Here is a 6,223-nt window from a genome sequence, read left to right as displayed (position 1 = left end):
TGAGGTTTTGCATCTCATTTGCATATGATCTATTAATATTTGGAAAAGAAAGAAAGAAGAATATGTGTAGTACTATGGATATTTAAAAAAAAATTATGAAATCTCTGGACAAGTCGTTAGCATGGAAAAACTAGTATCCTTTTCTCAATAAATGTAAGTTAGCGTATGAGAGATTCGTTGATTAACACATCTGGTTTTAGTGAAACCTTTAGTCTGGGAAAGTATATTGGTATTCCTCCCTTTGATCGCGCGCCCATGCCTCGTGATTATAAGTATTTGGTGGTCAAAGTCTATGTGAAGCTTTTAGGATGGAAAAGAAAACATCTTTCATTTGTCGGAAGAGTTACGCTATCCAATTCTATCTTTCAAGCTATACTAGTGTACACAATGATGACCCCTACCATTCCAAAAGTTTGTATAAATGATATTCATAAGATTCAAAAAAGCTTCATACGGATAGAAGAAAAACAACGACGTAAAATTCATCTCAACAAGTGTGGAGTATCATGACTCTATGCTTTTCGAAAATCATTTCATATTTTAGCAATAACTTTCAAAATATGAGAATCTCCAGGTCTGATATCAAGGTTCTTTCATCAATGTTCCCCCTCCCATACTTACTATGCAATATTTTTCACCACACATTATTATCTCCATTCGTCAGCTGCCAACCTATCTTCACAGTGCAATCATGATTCATCCAAGGCAAATATATAATAACTAACCCTCCCATGGCCCATATAGAGCCATATTCTGAGAATTCATTTAACTTAACTACCATGTCGGTTTTAAGAATCAATCGAGGTAATAGATTAATTAATGATTATAAATAATATAAAAAAATAAAAAAGGTATTTTTAAATGTTGATGCAAAATTATTACCTTGGTTGGCCAATATAACCAAAGGGAAAGGGAAAGGCGTCATGTAACCCTAAACCAATTTAAAATAAAAATAAAATATAAAATGCAGTAACTAGGAATCAAACCAAGCTCCCTCGTAGTTTTATTCCAAAAATTTAGAAAATAACTGAGTGTTTAGATTGTATATATTTAAAAAAAATGACGGTGTTATAGGGACATATACCTCGGTTATTGGTTGATTGAGGTGAAAGTTTTATTATAAAAAATATTATTTATATTTGTGTGTACATAATATACATAAGATGCCAGGAAGAACCGGGTTTTCTATATTAAAGTGGATTTAGCCATGTGATAGATTATGATGGTCTTTCATTCATGGTGTTCTAGAAAAAATTGGTTTACCTCATCATATGACTAGCTTCATAATGCATTGTGTGATTAGTGTCCGTACATATCTTTATTTGGAAAGGTACACACTCAAAAAAAAATCAACCAGAAAGAGGTATTGTCCAAGGAGATCCTATGTCACCGTACATGTGTTGTAATATGTATGGACAAGCTTACACATCTCATTGAGAAGGTTGTTCATAATAGAGATTAGATCGCTTTTCATGCATGGCATTATGGATCTGAGGTTTTGCATCTCATTTGCAGATGATCTATTAATATTTGAAAAAGAAAGAAAGAAGAATATGCGTAGTACTATGGATATTTAAAAAAAAAATTATGGAATCTCTGGACAAGTCGTTAGCATGGAAAAACTAGTATCCTTTTCTCAAGAAATATAAGTTGGCGTATGAAAGATTCGTTGATTAACACATCTGGTGTTAGTGAAACCTTTAGTCTGGGAAAGTATATTGGTATTCCTCACTTTGATCGCGCGCCCATGCCTCGTGATTATAAGTATTTGGTGGACAAAGTCTAGGTGAAGCTTTTAGGAAAGAAAAGAAAACATCTTTCATTTGCCGGAAGAGTTACGCTATCCAATTCTATCTTTCAAGCTATACTGGTGTACACAATGATGACCCCTACCATTCCAAAAGGTTGAATAAATGATATTCATAAGATTCAAAAAAGCTTCATAGGGACAGAAGAAGATTAGCGACGTAAAATTCATCTCAACAAGTGTGGAGTATCATGACTCTATGGTTTTCGAAAATCATATCATATTTTAGCAATACCTTTCAAAATATGAGAATCTCCTGGTCTGATATCAAGGTTCTTTCATCAATGTTTCCCCTCCCATACTTTCTATGCAATATTTTTCACCACACATTATTATCTCTATTCCTCTGCTGCCAACTTATCTTCACAGTACAATCATGATTCATCCAAGGCAAATATATAAAACTAACCCTCCCATGGCCCATATAGAGCCATATTCTGAGAATTCATTTAACTTAACTACCATGTCGGTTTTTAGAAGCAATCGAGGTAATAGATTAATTAATGATTATAAATAATAATAAAAAAAGGTATTTTTAAATGTTGATGCAAAATTATTACCTTGGTTGGCCAATATAACCAAAGGGAAAGGGAAAGGCGTCATGTAACCCTAAACCAATTTAAAATAAAAATAAAATATAAAATGCAGTAATTAGGAATCAAAGAAAGCTTCCTCGTAGTTTTATTCCCTAAATTTAGAAAATAACTGAGGGTTTAGATTGTATATATTAATAAAAAATTACGGTGTTATAGGGACATATACCAAGGTTATTGGTGGATTGAGGTGAAAGTTTAGTTATAAAAAATATTATTTATATTAGTGAGTACATGATATACATAAGATGCAAGGAAGAACCGGGTCTTTTATATTAAAGTGGATTTAGCCATGTGATAGATTACGATGGTCTTTCATTCATGGTGTTCTAGAAAAAAATTGGTTTACCTCATCATATGACTAGCTTCATAATGCATTATGTGACTAGTGTCCGTACATATCTCCTATGAAAAGGTACACGCTCAAAAAAATTTCAACCGGAAAGAGGTATTCTCCAAGGAGATCCTATGTCACCGTACATGTTTGTAATATGTGTGGACAGGCTTACACATCTCATTGAGAAGGTTGTTCATAATAGAGATTATATCGCTTTTCATGTATGGATTTATGGATCTGAGGTTTTGCATCTCATTTGCAGATGATATATTAATATTTGAAAAAGAAAGAAAGAAGAATATGTGTAGTACTATGGATATTTAAAAAAAAATTATGAAATCTCTGGACAAGTCGTTAGCATGGAAAAACTAGTATCCTTTTCTCTAGAAATGTAAGTCGGCGTATGAGAGATTCATTGATTAACACATCAGGTTTTAGTGAAACCTTTAGTTTGGGAAAGTATATTGGTATTCCTCTCTTTGATCGTGCGCCCATGCCTCGTGATTATAAGTATTTGGTGGACAAAGTCTAGGTGAAGCTTTCCGGATGGAAAAGAAAACATCTTTCATTTGTCAGAAGAGCTATGCTATCCAATTCTATCTTTCAAGCTATACTGGTGTACACAACGATGACCCCTGCCATTCCAAAAGGTTGTATAAATGATATTCATAAGATTCAAAAAAGCTTCATATGGATAGAAGAAGAAGAACGACGTAAAATTCATCTCAACAAGTGTGGAGTATCATGACTCTATGCTTTTCGAAAATCATATCATATTTTAGCAATACCTTTCAAAATATGAGAATCTGGAGGTCTGATATCAAGGTTCTTTCATCAATGTTCCCCCTCCCATACTTACTACGTAATATTTTGCACCACACATTATTATCTCCATTCCTCAGTTGCCAACCTATCTTCATAGTGCAATCATGATTCATCCAAGAAAAATATATAATAACTAACCCTCCCGTGGTCCAAATAGAGCCATATTCTGAGAATTCATTTAACTTAACTACCATGTCGGATTTTAGAAGCAATCGAGGTAATAGATTAATTAATGATTATAAATAATATAAAAAAATAAAAAAAGGTATTTTTAAATGTTGATGCAAAAGTATTACCTTGGTTGGCCAATATAACCAAAGGGAAAGGGAAAGGCGTCATGTAACCCTAAACATATTTAAAATAAAATTAAAATATAAAACGCAGTAACTAGGAATCAAAGCAAGCTCCCTCGTAGTTTTATTCCCTAAATTTAGAAAATAATTGAGGGTTTAGATTGTATATATTTTAAAAAAATGACGGTGTTATATGGACATATACCTCGGTTATTGGTGGATTGAGGTGAAAGTTTTGTTATAAAAAATATTATTTATATTTGTGAGTACAAAATATACATAAGATGTAAGGAAGAATCGGGTCTTCTATATTAAAGTGGATTTAGACATATGATAGATTATGATGGTCTTTCATTCATGGTGTTCTAGAAAAAATTGGTTTACCTCGTCATATGACTAGCTTCATTATGCATTGTGTGACTAGTGTCCGTACATATCTCCTTTGGAAAGGTACACGCTCAAAAAAAATTCAACGGGAAAGAGGTATTCTCCAAGGAGATCATATGCCACCGTACATGTTTGTAATATGTATGGACAAGCTTACACATCTCAATGAGAAGGTTGTTCATAATAGAGACTAGATCGCTTTTCATGTATGGCTTTATGGATCTGAGGTTTTGCATCTCATTTGCAGATGATCTATTAATATTTGGAAAAGAAAGAAAGAAGAATATGCGTAGTACTATGGATATTTTAAAAAAAATTATGAAATCTCTGGACAATTCGTTAGCATGGAAAAACTAGTATCCTTTTCTCAAGAAATGTAATCCGGCGTATGAGAGATTCGTTGATTAACACATCTGGTTTTAGTGAAACCTTTAGTCTGGGAAAGTATATTGGTATTCTTCCCTTTGATCGCGCTCCCATGCCTCGTGATTATAAGTATTTGGTGGACAAAGTTTAGGAAAAGCTTTCAGGATGGAAAAGAAAACACCTTTCATTTGCCGGAAGAGTTACACTATCCAATTCTATCTTTCAACCTATACTCGTGTACACAATGATGACCCCTACCATTCAAAAAGGTTGTGTAAATGATATTCATAAGATTCAAAAAAGCTTCATATGGATATAAGAAGAACAACGACGTAAAATTCATCTCAACAAGTGTGGAGTATCATGACTCTATACTTTTCGAAAATCATATCTTATTTTAGAAATACCTTTCAAAATATGAGAATCTCCAGGTCTAATATCAAGGTTCTTTCATCAATGTTCCCCCTCCCATACTTACTATGCAATATTTTGCACCACACATTATTATCTCAATTCCTCGGCTGCCAACCTATCTTCACAGTGCAATCATGCTTCATCCAAGGCAAATATATAATATCTAACCCTCCCATGGCCCATATAGAGCCATATTCTGAGAATTCATTTAACTTAACTACCATGTCGGTTTTAAGAAGCAATCGAGGTAATAGATTAATTAATGATTATAAATAATATAAAAAAATAAAAAAGGTATTTTTAAATGTTGATGCAAAATTAATACCTTGGTTGGCCAATATAACCAAAGGGAAATGGAAAGGCGTCATGTAACCCTAAACCAATTTAAAATAAAAATAAAATATCAAATGTAGTAACTAGGAATCAAAGCAAGCTCCCTCGTAGTTTTACTCCCTAAATTTAGAAAACAACTGAGGGTTTAGATTGTATATATTTAAACAAAATGACGGTGTTATAGGGACATATACCTCGGTTATTGGTGGATTGAGGCAAAAGTTTTGTTATAAAAAATATTATTTATATTAGTGAGTACATGATATACATAAGATGCAAGGAAGAACCGGGTCTTTTATATTAAAGTGGATTTAGCCATGTGATAGATTATGATGGTCTTTCAATCATGGTGTTCTAGAAAAAATTGGTTTACCTCATCATATGACTAGCTTCATAATGCATTGTGTGACTAGTGTCCATACATATCTCCTATGGAAAGGTACATGCTCAAAAAATTTCAACCGGAAAGAGGTATTCTCCAAGGAGATCCTATGTCACCGTACATGTTTGTAATATGTATGGACAAGGTTACACATCTCATTCAGAAGTTTGTTCATAATAGATATTAATTCGTTTTTCATGTATGGCTTTATGGATCTGAGGTTTTGCATCTCATTTGCAGATGATCTATTAATATTTGGAAAAGAAAGAAAGAAGAATATGCGTAGTACTATGGATATTTAAATTTTTTTTATAAAATCTCTAGACAAGTCGTTAGCATGGGAAAACTAGTATCCTTTTCTCAAGAAATGTAAGTCGGCGTATGAGCGATTCGTTGATTAATACATCTGGTTTAAGTGAAACCTTTAGTTTGGGAAAGTATATTGTTATTCCTCTCTTTGATCGTGCGCCCATGCCTCGAGATTAT

This window comes from Lathyrus oleraceus, chromosome 6 (genome assembly GCF_024323335.1).
Source record: "Lathyrus oleraceus cultivar Zhongwan6 chromosome 6, CAAS_Psat_ZW6_1.0, whole genome shotgun sequence".
Lineage (NCBI taxonomy): Eukaryota > Viridiplantae > Streptophyta > Magnoliopsida > Fabales > Fabaceae > Lathyrus > Lathyrus oleraceus.
Note: the sequence above shows the minus strand (reverse complement) of the source record.